General features: G+C 38.3%; 1 pseudogene; it reads left to right on the top strand.

Moving 5' to 3' along the window:
• Positions 1–6,653: 6,653 nt before the first annotated feature.
• On the top strand, positions 6,654–27,027 carry LOC142440047 (MICOS complex subunit MIC27 pseudogene; annotated as a pseudogene).
• The last annotated feature ends 749 nt before the right edge of the window (positions 27,028–27,776 follow it).

Genomic DNA, 27,776 nt, shown 5'->3' with positions numbered 1-27,776 from the left:
ACCCCAAACTATCAGGATCATCAATGAGCAATTTGGGACAAAGCTAAGAACCTTAGTACAGGAATACATGAACTATGCAACATAAGGAAAGCAACACAACCAGAGAAAGATAGATGAACTGGACCTACAAAAGATAAAACACTTGTGTATATCAAAAGATTTCATCAAGAGAGTAATAAGACAGCCCACAGACTGGGGAAAGATATTTTGTAATAACATATCAGACAAAGAGACTGTTACTAAAATCTATAGGATCTTGAGGAGGGCTTACAAGAAGAAAAAAATGAATAGCCCACTGAGGAAGTGGCAAAAGATTTGAACAGAATATTCACAAAGCAGGAAATCCAAATGACCAATAAACACATGAGAAAATGTCCCTGATCATTACCTGAGTGTTAACAAACGCAGGAACAAGGGATCAACAAATGATCTAAATGCAATGGTGAGGGAGGGCATTGGATATATGGTGGAGCTTGATTAGGGCAGTGTAACCAAGAGCAATTACTGAAACCCACATGAAGGAAAAAGTGGGACAAGAGGAAAATAAAAGAAAATAGACGGAAGAACTGGGAGGCAAAATGCATTTATAGGGGTCCAAATACGGGCATGTTCATATGGAAATATATTTATATATAATGATAGGGAAATAGATCGACATACAAATATATTGATATGTTAAATAGCAAGGTAGAAGATGGACTCAAGTACTCCCTGAATGCAAGAACACGTTGTTCTAATAACCTGGCATTCCGTAATGTGCACCATCCTGAAACAATCGCTGAAGAAAAAATGGGTGGATACCAAATGTGGTTAAAAAAAAAAAAAGCTGGTGGTGTCTGACTATCAAAAGATAAAGCATCTGGGTCGTAAAGGCTCTAAGCCAAACAAGCAGCTATCTAGCTGAGAAGCAACAAGGTGCACATGGACAAAGTACACCAGCATGCGTGATTATGAGGTTTTGATGGGATCATGTGTCAGGCATCAAAGACCCAGAACAGAAAATCATATCAATGTGAATGAGTGGAGACCCAAAGCCCATCTGTAGACAATTGGACATCCCCTTACAGAAGGTTCACAAGGTAGAAATGAGCCAGTCAGGGTGCAGTATAGTACCGATGAAGCATACAACTTTCCTCTAGTTTTCTAATGCTTCCTCCTCCCCACTATCATGACCCCAATTCCACCTTACAAATCTGGTTAGACAAAAGCATACACACAGGTACAGATGAGAGCTGGAAATACAGGGGATCCAGGACATAAAAACCCCTCAGCACCAACAATGAGAGTAGCGATACCAGAAGGGTAAGGAGAAGGTCGAGGGAAAAGGGGGAATCGATCACAATGATCTACATATAACCCCCTAACTGGGAGATGGACAACAGAAAAGTGGGTGAAGGGAGACAGTAGCCAGTGTAAGACATGAAAATATAATAACAATTTATAAATTATCAAGATTTCTTGAGGAAGGAGGGTATGGGAGGGTGGGGAAAATGAGCTGATACCAAGGGTTCAAGTAGAAAGAAAATGTTTTGAAAATGATAATCTCAACAAATGTGCTTGACACAGTGGATGTATGTATGTATTGTGATAAGAACTATATGAGCCCCCAATAAATTGATTTTTTTTAATTTCTGTTATATACATACATTGAAATACTACACATCCTTAAAAACTAGTGGTGGGATGATGAAAAGCCTCATCTCTTGTAAAGAGTTGGAGGATATTATGCTGACTGAAGTTAGCCAAACACAAAAGGCCTAGTACGACATAATTCCACTGACCAGAGTTCAAACAGCAGATCTTGCCTAAGGGAAAATGCACATAACACACTTCCCAGGCTGAGGACCAGATACTCTGTCATGAGTCAGACCAAACCCTATGATACATACATCATCAAAAACAGATGCAGAAAGTATCTGTGCTGAAAGGCGTCTTCTTCCACCCCACTCCAAGATGCCTTTAAGGCCCACCGAGGGATGAGGGAAGAAAAATGACAGTAATGGGGAGTCATGACACTTACCAAACCAAGGGGAGGGTATTGTTTATATCTCCACAGGAAAGAGAAAGCAAGATTAGACTTCACTCAGGTCCCCCAGTCCTTGAGGGCAATGTTCCGCTTGGAGCAGCTTTCCCAGAGACAACTGCAGGGCCAGCCTCAGCTCAAGATGTGACATCCTCTCCCTACATGACAGCACTGAAGAGGGAAGCCTTGAAGATACAGTGCCAGGAGAGTGGCCAATCTGACACCAGCACACCTCTTCTCCACCCCACCTCCCCACCCTGCTACCCCAGGGTGGCAAACCAAGAGGGGAATGCAATGGACCAGTGATGTGACAAGAATTCCAATTGTAGATTTCTGACTTAGGGGCAGCACTTGACACACCATCTGAACTGGTTGGGGCTTATTCACAAGGTGGCCACACTGAAATTGTATAGGGTTAATGGTATAGGGGAGTGGGGGACACTAGGCCACACCATGATTGACTGCTGGAATGACAATGGGGACGTGTAGGATGCTCACCTTTTGGACACAAATGCTGGAGACTGAAAGAATGTATGAATTATACATAAGCAGGACCCATGATATGCAGCTCTGGAAAAATGGGGGGGGGGGCGGGGGCTGGACCGATGGTTTATAATATGCCCTTCTCTGTTTAACAGAGAGAGAATCATCTGCTCTAAGACAGGATCCCTGTTAGTCTTGTGACTATCTGCTTGTTTGTTTGTTTGTTTGTTTATTTGGTTGTTGAGTTGGTTTGGGTGTTTATCTCTACAAGATAAGCAGGATAGGCAATCTTAGGGATACAGCAACTGGTCTCATGGTTCATGGGGGTCATGGAAGGGGAGGGAGGAGGAGGGAAGCGGTAAACCAACAATATTGGGTCCAGGAGAAAATAAAGTGTTCTAAACTTGAAGGTGAGGAGGGTGTAGCTTTTCTACTCAAGTTTAATCAATCACATTGTATCTGAGAGGAATTACTGAGAGGTGAAGGAAGGGTAAACACAATAGTGGGGTAGGAGCAAATAAAAAAGAAAAGAGGTCAGAAAAAATAAATGTAAATATATAAATATATGTGCATTTATTGATGTATACAAATGCAACAAGGAAGCAGATGGACTTTGGGCCGCTACTTAATTCACACTTCAGGTAATGATACTCACCTGCCTGTCAATATCGCTGAAGACAAAATGGGTACATAAGCAAATGTGGTGAAGAAATGAGGTGCCTGTTTATTAAAAGATATAGTGTCTGAGGTCTTAAAGGCTGGTAGTTAAAAAAGCAGCCAGCTAGCAGGGAAACCTACATGGAAGAAGCACACATGCATCTGTCATCATGAGGTGTCGACAGGAAGAGGTATCATAAGTTCAAGATGAAGCAACAAAATCATTGTGAAAGGTGTGGATGTAGTAGAGACAGAAAACCCAGGTGGAAGATATTTGACAGTCCCATTCAGAAGGGCCCCATGGCAGGGATGAAAAATCCAGGATGCAGTAAGCACTCATGAACTACAAAATTATCCTCTGGTTCTTACTATTATCGTTTCTATTTGTTTTACCTCATTAATCATATTGTATTTGTGTATGTTCATTTGAATATTTAAGATAGTTCAGTACATGAAAGCCAAGGTAGACAACCTTTCAGAAAGAGAAACCGGAGTAATGGCTCCCTGGGGTTACAGGAAGAGAGGGGCAAGAGGGGGGAATAAGGAGCGGATAGCACTGATGACTGTATAACCCTATTCGATGGGACTGAAAAACGGACCTGTATGTATACACATTAGATCATCTAAAATATGGCCCCAAAGAAAAAGTATTACAGGGAATGGGTTCTTGGGGGGTAAATTGAGGGAGAAAGGGGTTAAAGGGGAGATGGTATCAAGGAGTTCAAAAGAACAAGAAGTGTTTGAAACGGATCGTGTGATTGGAGTAGCAATTGCACAATAGTGCTTGATGTGATTGAGCTAAGGATTGTGATGATATCTGTCAGAATTCCCAATAAAATGATTAAAATTAAAAAACAAACAAAAATAAAGCACTTTACCCTTATTATTTATGGGTCTAACACATAATCCTCATAGCATCAGGTTGTCATTAGACTCAAGATTCAGTAATTTCAGAGATATAATCATTTTAAAAAGCACAGAAAAAGCTGGAAATTTTCTGAGAATAGTACCACCACTCTATTTCTTCCTAAATTGGGCTTGCTCTGGGTCATCTTGATGGATGGAATTTCTAAGTTATGAGGTTATTACATTTACTTAGAAGGAACTGCCTTAGCCATCAAACATTTCCATTTCCTAATCAGATAGTTTGGATGATTTATGTGATACTCCCCAGGTAGTCATGCCCCAATGATATATCTATTTCAAGTGTAGTTGCCTTAAGTAATGCTGGGTCATGACGTATCTTCTGTGAAAGCATTTCATGGGTAATGACTCCACTACTAACAAAAATCACTTGGTTACTTTCCCAGAAGACTTAGTATTAATATTTTAAAAGATGTTAGTTTAAATCAACTCTCTCCTTTCTTTCCCTGTAAAGCACTCTGCCTCTTACTCCTTCCAACAGGAGAGAGACTACAATCTAACCACTTGTAACATACCTTCCGGATCTTCAAAATTAATTCATTATAATTAAGTAAAAATAATACCATAAAACTAGAGTAGTTTATATTAGGAAATCTACTAACCTAGTTCATCATGTGATCAAAATTATTAAGAGATATGTAAACATTTTCATTAATGCCGAAAACTCATTTTTATAGTCAAATAACATTGATGTTGATATTTTTGAAAAATGAAACATTATTTAAAATATTAGTCATTATTTTTAAATTATTTCGTTTAGTCCACAATTCAATTTAGTTTTTCTTGAGGAGACAAATAAAGGAAGGATCTTGGCTAAAGCATTCGTCACTATTTAATGTTTATGGGTGTTTCTTTTATAAAGGAAAGATATAGAAACAGGCAGATTTGAAGACCAAAACCATGCAAGCACACACACAAACTATTTCTGTCATTCCAACTTATAGACAGAATAGAATTGTCTCAAAGGGTTTTCAAAGATGCAGCTTTGACAGGGGCTATAGCTTTTGCTTGTGGATTGGCTGGAAGTTTCACACTACTGATCCTTTGAATAGCAGTGACTGCTTAACCACTGCATCACAATGACTAAAAGCTAATTTTTTTTAGTGCATGATTAAGTATATATAAAACACAACAATATATAATATGAAATTTTAATAGTTATAAAATTAAAAATAATGAGTCAGCAGTATTGTATTTGTCTGGGTTTTCCAGAGAAACAAACTGGTGACCCCCTACATGAAAGAAATCCATATCACAACAAGAAATTATACGGAGAAAGTCGCCAAAATAGCTGCAGAAGCGAACAAACCCAGTGCAACTCAAGTCTATGAGTCAGATGCTCCCTGGAGGACCTTCCCAATCATCTCCAGAGTAGTGAACCCGTAAGGAAAACGACCACAGAAAGGTGAAAGCAGACTGGAGGGGGATCCGAGAGTGGTAGCTCACGTGGCAAGCTGCTGACAAGATCAAAAAGCCACATGGTGGCCTCAGGCCTAAGTAGCCAAACACAGGATGTGGGCCTGAAGGAGGAAAGAGAGCCAGATTTTCTGCAGTACATGTTAGAGATTTCAAAGAGACCACACACATCCCCAAGGAGGTATTGTGAGGAGGTGACCTGATTCAGAGGTTGGACTCCATCATATCTTCTAAACAGTGCAGCCAACATAAGATAAAGCCTAATGATTAAAAGTACACAAAGACAAGAATACAATCTATTTAGAAGTCAAAGTTCTATTAAAATATAAGTAAAATGCATAAACATATTTTAACTATGATGTCTATACATAAAGGAAAGTTTAAAAGGTCCTGAAACAAACAAAAGTGAATTTTAAAAATAGAAGGAAGACATAACATATTCTTGAATAGATTACTCAGTTTGATAAAGATAAATACTATCTGTGATATTTAGAAATGTAGTAGAATCTGAATAGAAATCTGATTTTCCGTATTGTATGAGCTAAAGAAGTTAATAATAAAGTTTATTAGGAAAAAAATATAATGAGAAAGAACAGCAAGCTAATTCCTGAAAATAAATGGAACAATGAGAATCATATAGTCTAATAAAATAAGACATATTAAAAGTCTCTATAAACAAGGGCTGTAAGCCATGATTAGACACTCAGGACATATACAGGCAAAACAATGGATTACAAAGGAAAAATAAGAAATGCAAAAGATGTGTATGAAAATGCTTTGGGGTCCATAGCGCTGGTGACTTATTTCACATGACGCTGTTGAGGTTTTAGGTGCTGTCACGGGTAGTATTTATAAGGGTGGCCGAACACTAAACAAAGTGGCCCGGGAGGTTGGGCAGGCTGGGGACTTGACTCTGCGGTCAAATACATTAGAATTCTCCATGGAGGGCAGGTCCCACCCCTCGGGGAGGGGCGCTGCTCATCCACTCTGAAGCTGGGGAGAGTAACTCCGACACAGCAACGTGTTACTCCCTGGCCTGCTCTTGGGGGCTCCAAGCGGGCCCAGCACATCCTCCGTGGAGCCCGACTAGGCGGGCGGTGGCAGCCAGGCAGCTCCCTCAGGACACCGATGACTTGAGGGACATTGGTCCATGGCCTCGGTCCTCCAGCAAGTGGCAGGTGTGGTGCGGGATGTGGTCCTCACCCAGCGCACTTGCTCCCGGCCCTGGGGATGCTCTCTTACCGCAGGTAATAATCAATGGCAGCGGAGAACTAAGCAAAACCTCCACTGCCAATGGCTCCGGCCTGTAAGGCCGCTCTGAAGCGGATGGCTCTGCCGGTGATGCAGCCACCGTCACGCTGTTCTTCCGATCCGACGCTGTTCTTCCAGTCTGACGTGCCTCGGTAAGATTCCACCAAGCACTCGATGCAAGAAGACAGGGCGCCCACAAGGGCCACATTTGGGGCGTAGGATGTTCCTCTCCGCCCCGTGTCCTTAAGAACTTCTCTCACGGTCGGTGTTCATTAGGGGTCCTTGAGCCCCCGTTGGTGTCAATACTCGGTGAACCACCCCCAAAGGCACCTCTCAAGTCGAAGCCTCCCACGCAGGCCAGGGCTGCCTGGAAGGTGCCCCATTCCGCGGCCATCTCTCTCAGTCATCTGCTCCTCGCTCTTGGCCCCCGGGCTGACCGTTGTCAGCAGCCAAGAAGGCTATATTGCAGCGGGACTTCAGGGGAGCCCCCAGCACGGGGACTGGCCGCCGCCACAGCAGTGGTCCCAGGAACCCTCATGTCCTAACTCTTTTTTTTCTTCTTAAATTAAAAGATCGTGTTATTGCTCCCAATGGCAAGTCAGTAAAGATCAGTGTGAAAACCAGGAGCGACATCTGGAGGCTCTGGAAAAACAGAAGAATGGTGAACGTCATGAAGGCCCTCACTGTGGGCAAAGCATCAGCCAGGTTCCAGCACAGACTGTGAGACAAAGCGGTATCCCTGAAGGAAACCCGCTGCGGTGCTGTGCATGTGGAAAGCCTCCGTGGGCTACCTTCATCTCCGCACCCCGTCAGACCCCACGCAGGATGTCATGGCTGTGAGGCTGAGAACTCTGACAAGAACAGAAGCCTATCATCGGCGACCTGAGATGCAATTGTGTTTGCCACCCCACAATAGTCCTCTGAGAGGATGCACGGGGGAGACATGTAAGGAGGTCCCAAATGTGGGAGAGAGTTCTGGGGCTTCTCATCCTTTTGGAAACTTGTGAGAGGCCCACACGAGAGAGCATTCTAAATCTGTAGTCTTCTTTCATCCTTCATCTTACATAAAGCAGTTCATATCTCCAAGAAACATCATGCAAGTCAGAATGTGGGAAAGACTTCTTGTTTTATCCATCCTACTATGGAGGACATATACAAACTCACAAGGGAGGGAGGAATTCTGAATGTAAGGACGGTGGGAAGGCCTTTACTCAATCCTCAGACCTCATCAGACATACAAGGCTCCACAGCAGAGAGAGGCCTTATGAATGGAAGGAATGAGGGAGAACGGTCAGGTGTTCTTCATATCTTACTAGACATCTGAAAACCCAGCATGGGCCAAAGGCTTATGAATGTAAGGAATGGGGCCAAGCCTTCTCCGGGCTCTCAACGCTCACTAGTCATAGACGAATTCATAGGGGAGAGAGGCCTTATGAATGCACGGAATGTGGGAAAGCCTGGGCTCCTTCCTGAAACCTCATTTTGCATAGAAGAATGCTAGGAATGTGGGGTAGCTTTTAACCCTTCTTCAAGTCTCACCACACATTCAAAAACTCACAGTGGATGGAAGCCTTTTAAATGTAAGGAAAATGCGGAAGCCTTTTCCCATCCCACAAAACTCAATAGTCATAGAAGAACGCATTATGGGGCAAGATCTTAGAATGCACGTCTGCCCAACTACAAAGTCCATGTTTAGAAAATAATGATGGCAACATATGTACAAATATGCTTGATACAATGGATGTGTGGACTGTTATAAGAGCTGTAAGAGCGATAAAATGATCTTTTCATTAAAATAAACTGGCAAGCTTATCGTTGAGGCTTCAGTCTGGAGGAGTGTCCTAATTCCCATGGTTGTAGAGGCTGAAAGTCAGATGAAGGAGTTCCAACTCAAAAGGTTAAGGCAGCTTATGGATCAGATCAGGTGATATCCTGCTGGGTTGAGTCCTAAGAACCAGATGTGAGCCAAAATGAGCCATTTGTGGGATTCTGAGCAAGAAAGTGAGTTTTGCCAAGTTATTTTGGTGGCCTTCATGTCTCACTCAGTGTGGCTATGGAGATGCAAAATAAAATCTTACTTGGCTAGTGAGCTAAGGAATTTATCAGGATTCACATTGTCAAGATGGCTATCCAAGTCCTGGGCCAAGGGTCCCTTATTAAGGTAATTTATGGAGGTAGCCAGTGTTTGATTGGTGCTCATAAAGATAATTCCGTGCCAAAATCAGTTTCTTGCACATCCTCCGTGGAGAAGCAGGTTTATAAATATAGAATTTTCCCCACTTCGGAGGTGTATTTTCATCTTCATGAAATCAGTTGATCGGGCTAGCTGTGTTCTCAGCCAGCTTGGTAGCACCAGTTTCTTGTTTTTCTTAACTAAGGAAGAAGCTGATGCTTTGCTCAAGAAGGTAACAGCTTAAAACAGGAAGTTAGTTCTTCTTTTAACATAGATGTCGAAGATAGTGGCTTGTTTGCAGTTCTCTAGAGCATTACAATATACTCCATGCAGCTCTGCCCCAAGGTAAGGAAGGTTGGTGGCTGGAGCCACACCTTCTAGTAAGGATGGGACTCAAGATACATCTCACCCTAATTTTGCCTCATTAACATAATAGACACCTCACTCCAAAATGGGACCAAAACCACAGATTTATACTGTATCACAACATGGAGGACTTTGGCCAGAAGGGCCATATTAGGTATTGCACTAGACTGTGCTCCGTAAGGGAGTATTAACCAATAAAACAGATGTCTTCTCAACACAAGGCTCCAGGAAGAATATAAATTCTGCAGTGCTTAATTATCCTGCACATACTAATTTGCATAAAATGCCCTTTGTTAAAACTTCTAAGTTCCTTTGAAGTACCTTTATCCTAATAATAAAACGTTTGGAAAGACTTCAATCTCACTTTATTTTAAACCTCGTATTTAATTTTACCTATCCTGTACATAGGCAGTGTGTTTCCAGTCATGCTTATTTTTGGCAACGTTGTATTAATGTCACTAAAATTTTTACTGTTCTCAATTTTAGTGTTCATTGTTGAACACAGTTTGCTTTCTTAATTCATAGAAGTTAGAAAATTTTGTAGCTTCAATTTGAAAATTCATTGTGTGATTTTTCCCCATCCTGAATAAGCCATTCTGCTGCCCAATATATCTTTTATAATTGGAACAAATATCTTATTATTTAAGGTATTTTATCTTTTATGAATATCTACCTAAGTAATATTATTTCCCAATTTTCTTTTGATAATGTTCTTTCTTTCTCTAGGTCTTTTCCGAATTTTAAAAAATTTAGCCTTTTCATTTTAGCCAATTGTACTTATTTTCATAGTTAATGGTTTGAGATTTTTATTTTGAGTTCTGTTAAAAATGAAAGGAAATAATATTCACATATAATTTGGATAGCATTTGGTATTTCCAAAGGTAAATTTACAATAATTTGTTGAGAAATATGTCATCAGCCTTTTCCTATTATTGCTTTACAAATATCATAATCACACTTGCAAAAGGTTAGATGACATTCCCACGATGTCAGACACTAGACATGAGGTATTTTAATTCCACATCTAATATGTTTTCCATCCAACTAAATATGAAATCTTCTTAAAAATAAATATGAATGGCGAGACTTTGACATAATGTAAAGAGTCCTGCCTGGTGGCTTTTTTTCAGGTAAAGTAGGACTGCTAACCACGGGTTGGTGGTTGAAACCCATAAGCCATGAGACAGCAGAAAGGAATGAATAGGATTAACTAGATAGCAGTGGATTTGGTTTTGGTTTGGTTCACATAATTAGATTAGATTGACGTCGATTGCTTTCACTTTCTATGTGATAAAACTATAATGGTGTCTATGTGTGGTAGTTACATACTCTGTTTTCAACTTGAAACTTCAGATTGAATGGAGTGGAGTTTAGCTCGTCAATCAGGTCACAGCTCGATGTCCTCACTTGGGGCTGCTAAGGAAGTACATAGTTCGCAGAAGGTGGGACATAGGCTCACTCTCTGGGAGACATTCCTTCTGACAAAACACATGGAGCTAATGCTGATAGAGCCAGATCCGTGGAGCTGAAGGAGCCACTGTGGAGACCCACATCAACACTGAGATGCTTCTACAACCACTGGATCTACAAAACTTTCCACCCAATGGCCTGGATCTTCCTGCATTCGGCATCATTGTATATGTTGCGTGAGTCTGAAGCGGACTTTATAGATTGGCATAGGACATATGGGCTAATATCAGAATTATGGACTTGATCTGAAATGGGCTGGGATGTTTTCTCAATATTCAATTGCTCATATATAAAGATCTTTCTTTATATACACATATGAGTGTCTCTACAAATTTGTTCCTGTAGTCTACCCAGATTAATTTTGTTTTTAAATGTTCTTTCAGTTGTTTCTTCTTCTTCTTCTTCTTCTCCTATTTCCTCTTGCTTCCCGATCATTTCAACTTCCCATTCCCCTTTCATTTTCCTTTTGCAGGAACCAGAGGCCTGTGGCAATCAAAAGGGCTGTGGTCCGTCTCCACACAATGCTTTCATACTACATGGAGTGAGACGTTCCTAGTTTTAAACAATGGTCCTGACTTTGCTGGGGCTTTGACAGCAACATTAAATAGAATTTTAATCTGCTTTTGAATTGTGATTATAACATGTGTATAACATGCCATCCTAGAATTTTCATGAAGGGGACAATTTTCAGCCATTTAAAGGTCAGAAATTACTGCATTTATAAAGTAATGGTAATAGAACGATGGGCAGTATGAAGGTCTTCTCCTTTGTGCATTTGACGGAGAGGTCATGCTGTTAGAAGTATCTTTAAATAGCGTGCATCCCAATGCATTTGGATATATTTTAGAGCGAGTATTTCCAAGAATATTAGTACATAGTACAATTTTATTGGCCAATCCAAAATATATCAGTATGCAAGGCAATCACAATATTGCTTATGTCTATAGATTTAGAAGTCACTCATATATTTGTTTTGTTTTATTTTAATCATTTTATTGGGAGGTCATACAGCTCTTATCACAATACATACATACATCCACTGTGTCAAGTACATTTGTTGCCATCATCATTTTCAAAACATTTTCTTTCTACTTGAGCTCTTGGTATCAGCTCATTTTCCCCCTCCCTCCTTCTAAAACCCTTGATAATTTATAAATTATGATTATTTTTTCATGTCTTACACTGACTAATGTCTCCCTTTACCCACTTTTCTGTTGTCCATACCCCAGGGAGGGGGTTATATAGAGATCATTGTGATCGGTTCCCCCTTTTACCCCCCACCTTCCTCTTCCCCTCCTGGTATCACTACTCTCATTATTGGTGCTGAGGGGTTTATCCTGGATTCCTTGTGTTCCCAGATCTTATCTGTACCAGTGTACATGCTCTGGTCTAGCCGGATTTATAAGGTAGAATTGGGATCATGATAGTGGGGAGGAGGGACATTAAAGAACTAGAGGAAAATTGTATGTTTCATTGATGCTATACTGTACCCTGACTGGCTCATATCTTCCTTGTGAACCTTCTGTAAGGGGATATCCAGTTGTCTACAGATGGGCTTTGAGTCTCCACTCTGCATTCCCCCTCATTCACATTGATATGTTTTTTTTGTTCTGGGTCTTTGATGCCATCGACACTACATGATCACACAGGCTGGTGTGCTTCGTTCAGATGGACTTTGTAACTTCTCTGCTAGATGGCTGCTTGTATGTCTTAAAGCCTTTAAGCCTGCAGATGCTATATCTTTTGATAGCCGGACACCATCAGCTTTCTTCACCACATTTGCTATGCACCCATTTTTTCTTCAGCGATCTTTTCAAGATGGTGAGCATCATGGAATGCCAAGTTATTAGAATAAAGTGTTCTTATGTTCAGGGAGTATTTGAGGGAGTACTTGAGTCTATCGGTTACCTTGATACTTCACACATAAATATATGCACATAGATCTAGTTTCCTATCATTATATAAAAATATATTTCCATATGTACATAACTGTATTTGAGTCTCTATAATTACCCTTTGCCTCCTAGTTCTTTCCTCTATTTTGTTTTACTTTCCTCTTGTCCCACTATCATGTTCAGCCTTTATTTGGATTTCAATAATTCCTCTCGGTTACATTGCCCTTGATCAAGCCTACCAAGCATCCAATGCCATCCTCTCCATCAATTTTGGATCATTTGTTCCCTTCTCCCTGGGTTTTTTGACACCCACTCCCTTTTCCTGCCTCCCCTCTCCCATATGCCCCTGGAACTGTTGGTCCCATTGTTTTCTCCTCTGGATCGTTTATCCCATTTATCTTATGTAGACAAATATGCAGAGACAATTGTAAGCACAAAAACAAGGCAGAGAAAAACAAAAGAACAAAGAAAACCAAACAACAACAACAAACCAATGATACAGAAAAAAAAAAAGAAAGAAAGAAAAGCCTATAAATAGCTCCAGGTCTGTTTGTTGACATTTAGGCATGTTTTCTGGTCAGTCTGATGGGGTGCCGCCCCCTGGACCCAAAGCCTATTTTTAGTAATCCCCAGGGACTTCATTGCTTTGCTCCCCTTGCTGCTTTGTTGAACGCCCTTAGCATTTCACCGCAGTGTGGGTAGGGTCAGATGGGGCACAATTCCCTCACTGTACCCCCAGTGCTGTCCCTCATAGCAATATGGGTGTGTGAGCGTTGTCTTTTCTCCTGGTGGAACAGGTCCTATGGTCCTCTGTGCATTGGGTGCTCTGAGCAGGAATGTGGTCCTTGGGGCTTCATGGGGCAGGATGTGCTCCACCCTCTCCTTTCCTCTTCATTGGCTCCTGTGTTCTCTGATAAGATGCGCCCCTCTCCCTGAAGCATAGCTGCAGTGCTGTCCTCTGTAGTGCATTCTTCTGGAAGGGGAAGTTTGGGGTGTGCCACGTAGCTGGGATTGTGGCTGTTCCTTCAGGATATACTTGTATTTTTATTACCTATTTTTCCCTTTTCTGTTTTGTTTATATAGGCAAAAGTAGATAAATAATCCAATGAGTTGTATGTGATTGTAAACAATAAAACAAAGCAAAACATGGTTATATTTACACAAAATAGGAGGTACCATAAATTTAATAGCATAGAAGCAAACTCTTTCAAGCTAAAGGGTTTTGTTACCTAGCTATCCAGTGAAATTTGAATTCCTATGAAATTGAATTATTATGCTAGTCAATTCAATTTGAATTATTATGAAAAATAGCTACCCATTTCTGTTGTACATTGCTAGATCTCCAGAGGAAATGTACAGTACACGTACATATATTTTAGTTTAGTGATGCTTAAACACATTTACATTAATTTAAACATCTGACATGGAAAATAAGCTTTGAAAAATGTTTCTCTTTTTACGCTAATAGATATAGTAAACATGTAGTTTAAATCGTAGTAGAGCTGAAATCATAATTATAATCATAATCAAGTCATCATATTCCTTATAAGTATTTCTATAAACAAGACCACTCTGTCAATTTCTATGTATATGAGGGGACTTCAGAAGGTTGTTGAAAAATTCAATTATCCTGGTTTCTCCTCTTCAATACATGCATCAGGAAAAAAAAATCATGTTGTTCTTATAAAATGAGCTTATCTTAAGCAAAGTATATAAAACAGAAGAAATATATTTTAAGTGGTTATAATAGCCCATTAGTAATTTGAAAAATGAAGTGACTAGATCCAGTTTGAATAAAAAATGGTTTGCTTCTGGAGTATCAGTATTTTGTACTAACTTAACGTGGGAAGCTGGGGTGAGCACAGTAGATTCAAACATTCTAATAGGGTCAAAGAGACTTTTAAAAATATGAGGCAAGCAATGAAGTGGATAGGAGCATAGAGGTGTGATTTATCTTTATGAATAAAGATGCTGATGAAACTGTACTGCTTCTTTGTACTCTAATAATCTTGAATAATTTTCCAGTCAGACTGTTATGCAGAATAAAAATGTAAAAAATTCCAAAGGGATTTGACCCTGTGACAGTTAATGCTGTGGTCTTATTCTATCAACCTTGTCTAAATGGTCACATTGCTGTTGTTTTTGCCAGTAGACTGAGGAATCAAATTTAGAAGTTTTTTAATTAAAATATAAGGCTGAAAATATTGTAAACTAAATAATCAATAACTGATAAAAACCCAGATAATCCAATAGGTGGATGCATACATTTCTTAATATACCAACATACAGGAGATGCTCTGCAGTCTTGATATCAATTTGTTTGTGACTGAAGCCCCGGTGTCTTTTAACTTTCTTACATTTTCCCACATCAGATATAAGTTCCAGTTATAGCTCACCTTGTTTTGCTCTGGGATTTCAAATTTTTCTTCATATTTCTGCTTTTATTTCATCATAGATTCTAATTACTTTTCCTATTTGGATAAAGAATTTATTTATGCCAGTTCAGAGTGTACTTTCTGTGTGTGCATCTATTAACTTATAAGGAATTTGTCATTTTGACCAGGTAAGGTACTATTATTATTTACCTGTTATAGTTGACAAAATTAAATGCAATGACTAAACTCACATAATTAAAAAGTGGTTGAACTAAAACAGAAATTTATGAATTCCAGCTCTAACCTTCATTGTTTCATTATTGTTCTCATATTGTTTGTTTCTTTTTAGCCAAAATTTTGGTATTCATGTATTTGACCATATATAATGAATTATCTTTTCCAAGATGCTGAAATAAAACTTTTTAAATTATTAGGATAATGTTTTTCTTTCCAGAAGTTCATACTAAGTTTCAATGAAGATAAAGGCAATTATATATATATATATAATCACTATTAACGTAGATGGATTTAATTGTTTATAAAAAGGACTGTTCATCAAAGCACATCAGATGATTATTAATATTATAGTCTATTCAAAAACTCATTGGATTAAGGCATTAAAATCATGTTATACCTTTTCATGTTTATCTGAGTATCTTGAAGATAAATATATAGAAATAATAACTTTATGCAAAAAGAGAAATCATTAGCAATGAGGAAGAAGAAACAAAGATCTGAAAGCAATATAACCAAAAAATGAAATAGTTGAGCTCAGTTGAGTTTGAAAGAAAATTTTAAATTAAAAAAAAGAAGACAAATTGGCAGGTGGAACTGCATGCTTTTTTGGTCATTAACTATTGTGAATCATAGAGATCCCTTGACACTTATCTCAGAAAAATTGCTATTTTGGGCATTCAAACCATCAGCTGACATATCAGGATATAAAAAATGTACTGAGAGAAGGCAAGAATTTGAAGCCCAGTCATATAATGGTTACTAATTTTACACATTTCCTATTTTTAAATAATGGTCCACACATATTATATGTAAATGTTTATGTCTGAGATGGGAGTAGAAAGGGTTTTGATTTTTGCAGTATTATAGATTGAATTTTGTTCTTCTCAAATATGTGTTGGTATGCTTAATTATCAGTGAGGGCATAAAAAGCCATTTGAAAATAGGGTTTTCTGTGTTACATTAATAAGAGCATATTAATGTACGTATGGTATGCCTTAAAGCTACCATATAGTTTATTAAGAAAAAAGTCAAACAGCCCAGAAACCGAAACTAATAAGCACGTACAGAAAAGAAGACAGATACTTATGATTGGCCGAAGCAAAAGAATCTACAAGCTCAGGCACACCAAGATGCCCTGGAGATGGAGTTGGTTACATGTTCAGCTGCTAACTGCACGGTCAGCAGTTCAGAATCACCAGCAGCTCTACAGAGGAATAATAAGTTTTCCATTTCAGTAAAGACTTACAGTCTCAGAAACCCACAGGGTCAGTTCTACTCTGTCCTACAGGTTTGTTATGAGTCAGAATCAACTCAATGGCAGTGAGTGGGTGAGTGAGTGAGTCAGTGAGGGAGTGAACGAAAGAAAGCTGACATATGAGGTGGTACCTCTCCCCCCAAAATGGACTTTTTTCAAAGCTATGCATTTAATATTTTTTAATAAAACAACCTTATCATCTTCAAAATATTCTCCATTACACTTTATACATTTGTCATATCTGTGAGTGCATTCTTGGAAACATTTTCAAACTCATCTGTCTGAAGAACTGGCAGCACCTGCCTCATTTTTTTCTTCTTCACCTCGTCTATGCCATCAAACCACTGTCCTTTCCTGTCGCTCTTCATTCATGGAAACAAAAAGAAGTTGCACGAATGAGGCCAGGTGTGTAAGGTGTTTGGGACAGGAAAGGCAGGCTTTTAAAAAAAAAACACTGGTGCACTGAGATGGTTGCATGAGCAAATACTTTGTCCTGGTGGCAAAACCATTCCCCAGTCTGCCACAAATCAGGATTTTTTTGTTGTTGTTGTTTTGCCAAATTATGTTATGCAATCTGTTTAGAACCTCTAAATAGAAAACTTGATTAACAATCTGAGCTGGTGGAACAGTTTATTCCACTATCACATCCTAAGCTGTGTGAATTAAAAATAAACAAAAAAAGTCTGTTATTTAAAGTCATCTACTTGTGGTTTTCCTGTCAGCAGCACTGGTTAATGAAACAGCTTTGTGAATATTTTTTGCAGAGAACTTTTGCTGATACCTTCAGACACTACCCAGCTGAACATGATTTTCCTCTTAGTCATTCTTTGAATATATAAAAATTAGAAATACTGTCAAGTAAAGACTAGACATTTAAGGAGAAGAGAGGTTAATCAGTAAAGCAGAAAAAGCAGGAGAGGCAAAAAGGGAATTTTTATCATTTTTAATTTTAGAATTTTCATGGGCTACACAAAGAATCATTCTCATTAAAATATTTCAAATGGTCTGATTTTTCATTTTTTCCCAGATGTTTCATCTCCTGTAAGAATGTGCTTGACTAGCATGATGTGATAGATACGACTTATTTAAAAAGAAGTGTATTCTTCAAAGTAAGTTTTAAAAGACTAAAAAAGTGACTCATATTTTGAACTAAGTGAAATGTATGAGTCCATATTTTCAAAAATAATTACACACCTACTTGGACAAAATGTAAAGTTATGTGCTGAAAATTTCACCTGTGAAGATTTAGAATGTTAGTGGTTTTGCACTTTTCTAAGTGGCTAACTATCTTGAAACTTTAAGGCAGAAAAATATAATTTTCCAATAGGAACATGTGTTCAAGGGTGGAATTGTGAAAATTATTGAAGAGTTATAAAGGATACCATTGCAATATTAAACATTTATCTGCACTGCCACTTTTCTCTCATTTCCAGAGGTAACAACATTAGATAATATTAAATTACTCAATTGTGGAACTGTCTAAAGAATATACATAAGGTTTGCATTTTTTAAAATATTCATTTCCTTTTTTTTCTGTATAACAGTCATATTGGATAGTAATCTCCCTCAAACCCCTTCAGATTTCAGCTCTTACATGTAGTCTTGATAGGTGTGGAATTTTTACTTGAAAATTACTGTTAAAACAAAATAATTCAATGATAAACACCCCATACCTGTTTTCTTGATAACTATTTTCTAACCTATTTTGGCATTGCTCTGATTCTCAAGGAAGTAGGACTGTGTAGCAGTGTTTAAAGGAATGCTGCCAGAAACAAAACCAAAAGGAGCCAGCTGTTAAGAAGTTAACTTGACTCATAGTAGCCCTGGAGCACAGAGTACAAACCATCCCTAGGATTGCCAAGGCTAGAAAGCTTTATGGGAGCAGAATACGTCATGTCCCTTCCTCAGAACAGCAGAAGAGTTTGACCTACGGACTTTCCGGTTAATAGCCCAATGCACAACCCACTAAATCAACCAAGATTTCTCTTAATCATGGAATGAATTTGTATCTTTTCTTGTGACTCGAGTTGTAAAGCAGTATTAAAAATATTCATTCCTACAAAACATTTCATAAATTATGGGTTGCTTTGTGGAAATGAATTGGGAAACATGAATGTTATAACAGAATGAAATAGTTGAACAGCTTTTATTTTTTTTTAAACATTTTATTAGGGGCTCACACAACTCTTATCACAATCCATACATATACATACATCAATTGTATAAAGCACATCTGTACATTTATGATGACAGACCGCTGACTTCATCAGACACTAAGAGACAATGTGAAGCCTCAGGAAAGAGAACACAGCACACCACCATGACAATATTTCCCCGGGATGTTCTCTTTTATTCAGCAAGGAATAAGAAGCCCACTCCTGGGATTTGAGGACCACATTTTTTTCCCTAGACATCAATTCTTTTTTTTTTTTGGTTGACATCAATTCTAGAGAAAGTCTTTCTCTTGGCAGCTGGGGGGTCAGGGGTGGGAGTGCGGTATAAGTCCCTTGATTCTATGACAATCTTTGCATAGTGAAGAGTCTATCTTTCCTTCATTTCTCTGTGTTTCTTTGTGCCTTATCTTCACTTTCATATCTCAAGATAGATTCATCTAAGATACACTCTGAATGAATTCTTCTCTCCTTTAGAGCCAGTGCCATGAATTTGAACTTCAAGCTCCATAACATGTAAGAAAATAAACTTTCTAGTTGAGAAATATCCAGTTATTTTTATTATAACAGCAAAGTTTGTTTTATTTATAAGAGAATTTGTAGACAGTGATCTTATTTTATGTCCATAATTCCTTCAAATGCTGTGTTAATTAATTTAACCCTCCTAATAGTAATATGAAGTTAATGTGCCACCAAATTCTGTAACAAATGATGCTTCTCTTCATTTCTCAAAGAACACCGATGAATCTCTATTGTAAGTTTCCTGCATGTTGAATTTCAAAAGGCAGTTTTCTCTCCCTATGTACAGCCCCAGTTTCCTTCAGTACAAGCTGATGGATGTTGTTGCTCTTGTTGTCCTGTTTCATTAATTTGTTTTACTGTAATAATTGGTCAGATACATCAGGCACAGACTTGACATTTTTAATAAAAGGCTGAGTCAGAAAGTCCTAAGAGAAAGTTTAAGAATTAATTCATAGTTTGTAAACAAAATTTTCCAAATCTTTAAGCTCAAATTATGCTTTTAAAAATGTTTCTTTTTTTTCAGTAATAATTATCACATATTATCTGAAGTTTTCAGAGTCCAGATGAACTTGATCATCATAGATGCATGATCATTTAATCTTCACATGTATTATACAACATTGCTTAGGAAGTTCTGTTCTTTTATTGTTTCTGTTGGGTTTTACAGTTTGTGAAGCACAGAAGTAGATGCATAGAGATAAGAACTGATGCAAGAGTTTGTAGGGGAAGTACATGTGGTGGAGTTGGGAGGTAAGGAGGGGGAGGGAGCGAGGTGGGGGGCACAAACAATGTATGTGGGAGGAGGGAGGGAGCACTAGAAGAGATAGTGCCTACAAAACTCATTTTAAAAGTAATTCAACCATGGGGGGGGGGGTGCTCTAAAATTGGTTGTGATTGCACAACTCTTCTTGATGTGATTGAGCCACTGAATTATGTGATATGTGGATCATGTACCATAAAACTGTTAAAAAAAAACAACCTGATGCAATAGTGCATAAACAGAGAACTGCCAGGGATTCAAACTAGAGTCAGCTGGGAAGGAATGCAACATATCATTGTTTATATCATACGGATCTTAGCTGAAATCAGAGAATCCTAGAAATATGTTTACCTGTATTTAATTGACTATGCAAAGACTCTGATCTGTAACAAATTTTTGGTAGCATTGGAGGAATAGGAATTTCAAAACAGTGTGCTCAAGTGAAACCTTTACATAGACAAACAGAACAATGGGATACTATGTAATTTAAAATGAAGAAAGGTGTGTGTCAGGATTGTACCCCTTTAATATACTTATTCAATCGACATGCTCTGTGAATAATATGAACCAGTGAAGAATAATGTGGTCTTAGTAGAGGAGGACTCATTAAAAACCTGCTATCTGCAGAAGACACTAACTTGCTTGCTGAAAGGACTTGCAGCACTTATTGATGAAGCTAAAAAACTATAGTGTTCAATAAATTACACCTTAATACAAACCAGAAATAACCCACTGCCCATGAAATGATTCTGACTCATAGTGACACCAAATTCTCACAACTGTGCAACATGATAATAAACAAAGGTAAGATTGTCAAGAATTTCATTTTATTTTGATTCAAAATCTGCATCTGAAAACAACAGGCAGAAAATCTAATGGCATAGTGCACTGGGAAAATTGTATTGCATTGTGTAAATTCGTCTGAAGTATTCATAAACGAAAGTGTCACTTTAAAGACAAAGGTGTTTCTGCCCCCTGTAATCATTTGCATGAAATCATATGCATGCTAATGCTAGTCAAAGACATAATCTCTGTCAACTTGAACAAAGGGTTGGGGTCTAGTCTGTCACATTAACTATACCCTGTCTCCCTACTTAAAATCAGTAACTAATTGCTGGTGGCAGTTACATCATCTCTGTCAACTTGAGCGAAGGGGTGGAGTCTAGTCTGCCAATTAGGTCATAGCCAATGATGCCTCTGTGTGGGCATGACCTTCTCCTGAGGATTCTGGGAGTGTCTTCCTCCCTGGACACTGGGCACTTATCTCTCGCTGCTTTTCCTTCCTGTTGGCAAGACACCTGGAGCCAAGCTATGGCAGCCGGAGCCATGGAGATGCTTCCACTGCCACTGCATCCAAAGGACTTTGCACTCAGCCTGCACTCTTCCTACATTTGGCATCACTGCATGTGCTGCATCTGAAGAGGAATTTGTGGGCTAATATCAGACTTACGGGCTAATATCCAATCTATGAACTGGATCTGGACTGGGCTGGGATGTTTTATTGATGCATAGTTACATCTTGATATGCACATATATGGATTTGTTTATCTAGTCAACCTGGACTAATATGTCACCCGCATTATTTTCACCACTTAGAGTAAAGTGTAAATGTTCACACCAGACTGCTTATAATTAGAAATCATCTACACTACTTTTCAGGTAGATGAATTTTGAGTATACATTTAAAAAAAATTTTAAAAACGTAACTCCTTGAGAGTCTTTCTCTTTTTCACTTTCTACTTTCTACAGCATGAATTCATTCTCTAGGCGCTTGTCCTTTTTCATAACCTTTCCAAAGTATGTGAGATGAAGTCTAGCTATTGCCACTTTTAAGCTATCCTCATATTCTCACTGACTTTCTCCAACACAGAGCTGTTGCTATTTTCTGACAGTCCATAGCATATTTAATATTTGTCCCCAAGGCTTTACTCTGTCCATGTCATTATGGTCAATGGTACTTTGAGAAGGAAGCTTTTGCTTAGTCATATTTTGAGTGCCTTGTAACCTAAGTGGCTCATCTTTACCACTATCTCTGACAAGTTTGTAAAGCTATTCCCGGGCTTTTCAGTACCTGAGGACATTTTCCTGCTGCTATAAACCTTCATTCTCTAATCCCCTCAGATTGAGACAACCTCTTCTTTCTTTATACCCAATTCTTAGTCTGGAAGTTCTGGTGAAACTTGTTCACTTTGGGTGACCCTGCTAGGATTTCAAATGCCAGTTACATGACTTTAAATGTGATAGCAATACACAGACCACCACAGTTTTGAAAAGAACCTGATAGAAGAATGGTGCATTTAGCTTATATTATAACTCAAATGCATTAAGCATTATTTTGTCTAAGAAAGCCTTTGAGATGCAATGTTGTGAAAATTGTATATCTATACCATATACTATCAGAGAAAAAACAGATATGTGTTTTCAGAAGAAGATGCCTTAGAAGTGACTGTGGCAACATGTTTCTCACATACTATGGACTTATTATCATAAGAGACCAATTTCTTGCAAAGGAATTCATGCTTGGTAAAGCAGAACGTCAGAAAAATAGAGGAATGCCCTCAATGAGTTAGATTGACACAGTGGCTGCAACAGTTGTTGCACTGACAGGGAGCTGCCAGAAATCCAGGCTAAATAAAAAAAGTAGGAATAAGGGATTTTCATTTCCCTGTATCCCTCTACAGATGTCTGATGGATCTTGGCTGAAAACAGAGAGGACAAGAAATATCTATGCTTGTGTTTGATTGACTGTGTGAAGGCATTTGACTTCATGACTCAGATACCCTTGATGAAAATGGGAAGGCCGGAACACTTCATTGTGTTCGTGTGGAACCTGTACATGGAGCAAGAGGCAGTTGTGTGAACAGAACAATGGAATACTGCATGGTTTAAAATTAAGAAAGGTGTGCATAAGGGTTGTATCTTCTGACCATTCTTATTCAATTTTTTGAGATATGTTGAGAAAATAATCATAGAAGCTGCATATGAAAAAGAATTTGGCATTAGGATTTAGGTAAGGCTTATTAACAAACATCAAAATGCACATGATGTAACAGTGCTTGCTGAAAGTGAGGAGGACTTGATCTGCTTGGCTATGAAGACGAAGGTTTGCAGCCCTCCTGGGGATTACAATTCAATATAAAAAAGAAAACATCCTCACGACCAGCTCAATAGGCAACAACGTGATAAACTGAGAACCATTTGGTATTGTGAAGGATTTCATCTTGCTTGAATCAAAAAATCAATGTTCATGGAAGCAACAATCAAGTGATGTAAGGACATTGCATTGTGCAAAATTTGCAACACAAGATCTGTTTAAGGTGTTAAAAGCAAGGATGTTATTTTGAGGAGAATACCTGACTCAAGACACTGTATTTTCAACTGCTTCTTATTCATTTGAACTTTGGACATTGAAAGCAGGACTAAAGAGTGTAGGCATTTGAATGGTGATGCTGGTGAAGAATATTGATGGTCCTATGGACTGCCAAAAGAACACACAGATTTGTCTTGAAAGAAGTACAGCCAAAATGTTTCCTTGGAGGCAAGGATCATGAGACTTCGGTGCTTTGGATATAATTTCAGGAGAGACCAGTTCCTAGTAAAAGACATCATGCTTGGTAAAGTAGAGGGGCAATGAAGAAGAGGGACACCCTAGACAAGATGTATTGACACAGTGGCTGCATCAATGGTCAAACCAACAGTTAAGCTGGCACGTGCGAGGGAAATATTTTGTTCTCTTGTACATAATGTTGCTATGATCAGAACAAATTCCATGGCACCTAACGAGATGGGGTAAGAAAAGAAAAACAAATAAAGGAACAAACATATTATTGTATGTTACTTTCAGGAGCCCTGCTGGCACAAATGGTTAGGCATCAGCTACGTACTAATCAATAAGCTGGCATTTGGCATTTGGAATATACTCAGCTACTCCGGGGAGCAATACAAGCAATCTGCTTCCACAAAGGCTATACCCAATATACGTTTATAGAGGACTTTGGGTTTTTCAAATATGATCGGTATGAGTCGTGATCAAGCTGACAGCACTCAACAACATTATCATATCTATTTCAACATTTTCTCTCATATTTATCATTCCACAGATTAAAGGATAATTTTTTTCCTTTTGTCCTTTACATTGGTATTTTGCAGCTATTACTTTGGCAGTCTTACTTAAGGATAATCTTATTGCTTTTCTAATCACACTATATGGTTATAAAACCTTCTCTTCTGAAATTTGCAAAATAAATTTCCTCCTGATCACTGCTTACTTATCAAAATCACACCTCACTTATGCTGATTTCTCTTTAGATTTCAGATTACTTTCGGTTTCCACTGCAATCTACCTAGGCACCATTATGCATTATAATAACTTAAATTACTATGAGAGTTGGACTTTCTCAGTTAAATGTCTCCAGTTAGACCATAGACTGATCTATAAAATTAAAATACATGAATTAAAAAAATCATCACTTTAGTTCAAGTGTCTGATCAAGATATTTAAATTTTATTTTACATAATTTGTTTATATAGTAATATTTCTTAAGATTGGCAGATTTTAGAGTCATCAATGAACCTAGAATAGAAAAGTTTAAACCAAGTGTAAAAAATTAAAAATCTATCACACTAATGATTGTCTTTTTGTTTCAAAGTAGAAAAAAAGGAAATAAGATGGTCGATCATAAATGTGTGTACACAATTAATAGTTCCTGGCCAATTTGATTTGTAAATTAGGTACAATACATTGAGGAAGCTGAAAAACTCACTTTCTAAACCTTAGTCTGGGACTCTTCCCCTAGGTGGAGCTCTGGGTTTTTGCTGAAACAAAAATAACTACCTCACATATTGGACAACAAAAAAAGAAACAAAATTGCCAGAACAAATAAAGTGCTAAAGAGAACATCATCTAAAGAACTCTATGCTGCTAACATTTTCCTAAAATTTTATGACTCTTTGGAATATTATATATGCATTTCTACTATATATTCCTTCTGTAATTTTATACTAGAATTTTCACAGAGAAATTTCTAACAAGAAAATTTTATGTGTGATTTTATATTCCATCATTAAAGCATAATATATTTGAAAATCGGTCCTGAAAAATAAAAATATAAACACAAAAAACATTTCAAAAGATGAAATGTGATATTGATGAGAGTTTAATTAGGAAGTATAAAATACAACATTGTACAAAACATTAAATGTCATATTGTCCACATTATGTCTATTAACATTAAATTGCTCTATAAATATATTCCTCTCACTGCCATCAAGCCGATGCCTGTTCATAGTGTCCCTATGTGACAGGGCAGAATTGCTCCGGTGAGTTTCTGAGACTTTGACTCTTTAGTAGAAGTTGCAAGCCCCGACTTTGTCCTTTAGAGTGGCTGGCTGTCTGAAACAAGTAGTATATATATATAAAATAATATACATATACAGCTTACACAGCTGTAGAAACTCAGTTCAACTCCATGTGTTAAGTGTTAGGCTGGAGGCTTTTACTGACACAAGCAACTGCTGGAGCTGAAAAACTAGGAAGCAGGGAGCAAGTACACCATGACTGGTCGATCCAGAAACAAATAAAACCAAGGTCAGCAGGTCAGATTTGATGGTCCCCGGGGTCAGGAAGAAACGTGGTGGAAAATTGTTTCAGATCCCATCAAGCAGAAGTTCATGAACCAGATACAGGATTCAAGCCAATAAGAAGCAAAAATGCTTTCACAGTGTTTACTTTCTTTGGCTGTAAGCAACTAAGAAACATCCTTAAGGCTATGGAATAAATAGGAGTTATACTCTACACTGCTTGACTGTGTGGTCTAATCTTCCCACAATGGCTTGGCCTACTCTTCCCACACCTGCTTGGCTTCTCACATCAGATTCCACCATAGACTTCATTACATTGATTATGAGGGAGGCTTCAACTGACAAATTATTGGGAATCTTGACTCAACCAGGGTAACCCAAAACCTAAGTGGAACAGCTTGATTTAGACCCAAATTTGCAGTTGAATAATCCACAAGTGACTCAGCAAATTTAATACTTGTCTTAGCATACTTGAAATATAATATACAGACAATGAAATGGGTCATAACTCAATCAGCTATGTTTTCCTTTATAAATTATATGGGCCATCTTGAGGAGAGCCAAATTGAACTGTTTTTTTCCTTTCTGCTTTCTGTATGCAAAACCTTAGGTCGGTATGGTCATAGGAATGGCAACTATTAAGAGGAGAAAGCTGAGAACCATGCTTAGAGGTCTGGTAGTCTGAAGGTTTATATGCAGCCAAAGGAGAGGAGCCAAAAAGTAGCTGGTGAAACCAGAGCAGCTCCCTGTGTACAGATCCACCTCTTCAATCTAAAGACGTTCAAGAATCCATGGTCACTTACAACTGGGCTTTGCTTCCGTCCGCAACACACTGGCAATTACATTTCCTGATAGAAAGGTGTATATGTCTATGTGAAAATAGGATAATGGATACAGTGCAATTTGGGAAAAGGTGCATATATTTTTCTGAAGAATCTATGTAGACATTTTCTTCCCCAAATTGGAGTGATTATAGTTTCAAGACTGGCAGAGTTGTTTCCAGCAAGAAGAGGTTCTACATTTAAGAAAATTGCTTATACATTTGGGCTAGCAACATTAGGAGCAATGGTTTGCTACTTAGTTCAGTCAGTAAGATTGCAAAGGTAACTGGAAAGGAGGCATGTTCTGCAAACCAGCAAATTTAGGACACAGTTAAATCATGTAACTGTGTTAAGTAGGCAAAAAGAAACAAACCCAATCACTCCCTGAAACTAAAGACAAAACTAAGGTAGGAAGTTATGCTTAAATAAAATATGTACAAAGGCAACTCTAATCCTGAAACATTCAGTGTGCCTTTGCCAACAAAACTCAACTCTGAAACAAAGACCAAATTATAACCCACTTCAGGTGCTACACAGTTTATATCTGACATCAAACTCATGGATCACAAGCAGTTCCATGCAGAAGACAGAGATGTAGATAGCACTAGAACCCACAACGGATGGCCTAGAGAACTCTCAGATGGATGAAGTTGCAGATTGTGTTAATCTGGGTATACTAGAGAAACAAATCCAGAGATATGCATATGTATGCGCTTTTTAGACCAAAGAATAATGTATATTAAGAAAACATCCCAGTCCATATCAAGTCTGTAGGGCCATTATTAGCCCATATGTCCAATAATCGTCTATAAATTCCTCTTCAGAAGCATGCAACACATGCAATGACACCAAAAACAGGGAAAATCTTGTGGATCCAGTGGTGGTGGAAGCATCTCTTGGGCTCTGGCTGCCATCTGGGAGGTGTAGCAGAAAGAGTGTGTGTCCTGTCCTCAGAGAAGGAGACAGTGGTTCTCAGAATCCTAAAATGGCCATGCCCACACAGAGGCATTATTGGCTATGACCTGGCTGACAGGCTAGACTCCACCCCTTTGCTTAAGTTGATAGGAGATTATGCAACTGCTACACAAAGATATGATGAAAATGGGTAAATGTGACTCATAGACAATATTTAATAATTCCTCCCTTACATCTTGTAATGGCCAATCACATAATTTGTTAAAACACAAACTAAATGCAATACAAACACTATGAAGAGACTGATGAGGAGACAGTTGTAGAAATACTTAGAATACATTTGATGACTTTTAAGGATATTTATGGAAGATCAAAATAGAATAAAGACATGAACAGTGATGCATATAAAATCTGAAAATATGTGCATAAATATACTATGGCAAGTCCATAATGTACTGTCAAGTTGAGTGAAGGGCTGGGGT

This window comes from Tenrec ecaudatus, chromosome 2, assembly GCF_050624435.1.
Source record: "Tenrec ecaudatus isolate mTenEca1 chromosome 2, mTenEca1.hap1, whole genome shotgun sequence".
Taxonomy (NCBI): Eukaryota; Metazoa; Chordata; class Mammalia; order Afrosoricida; family Tenrecidae; genus Tenrec; species Tenrec ecaudatus.
The sequence above is the reverse complement of the archived record's forward strand: the minus strand, read 5'-3'. Positions and strand labels throughout refer to the sequence as shown.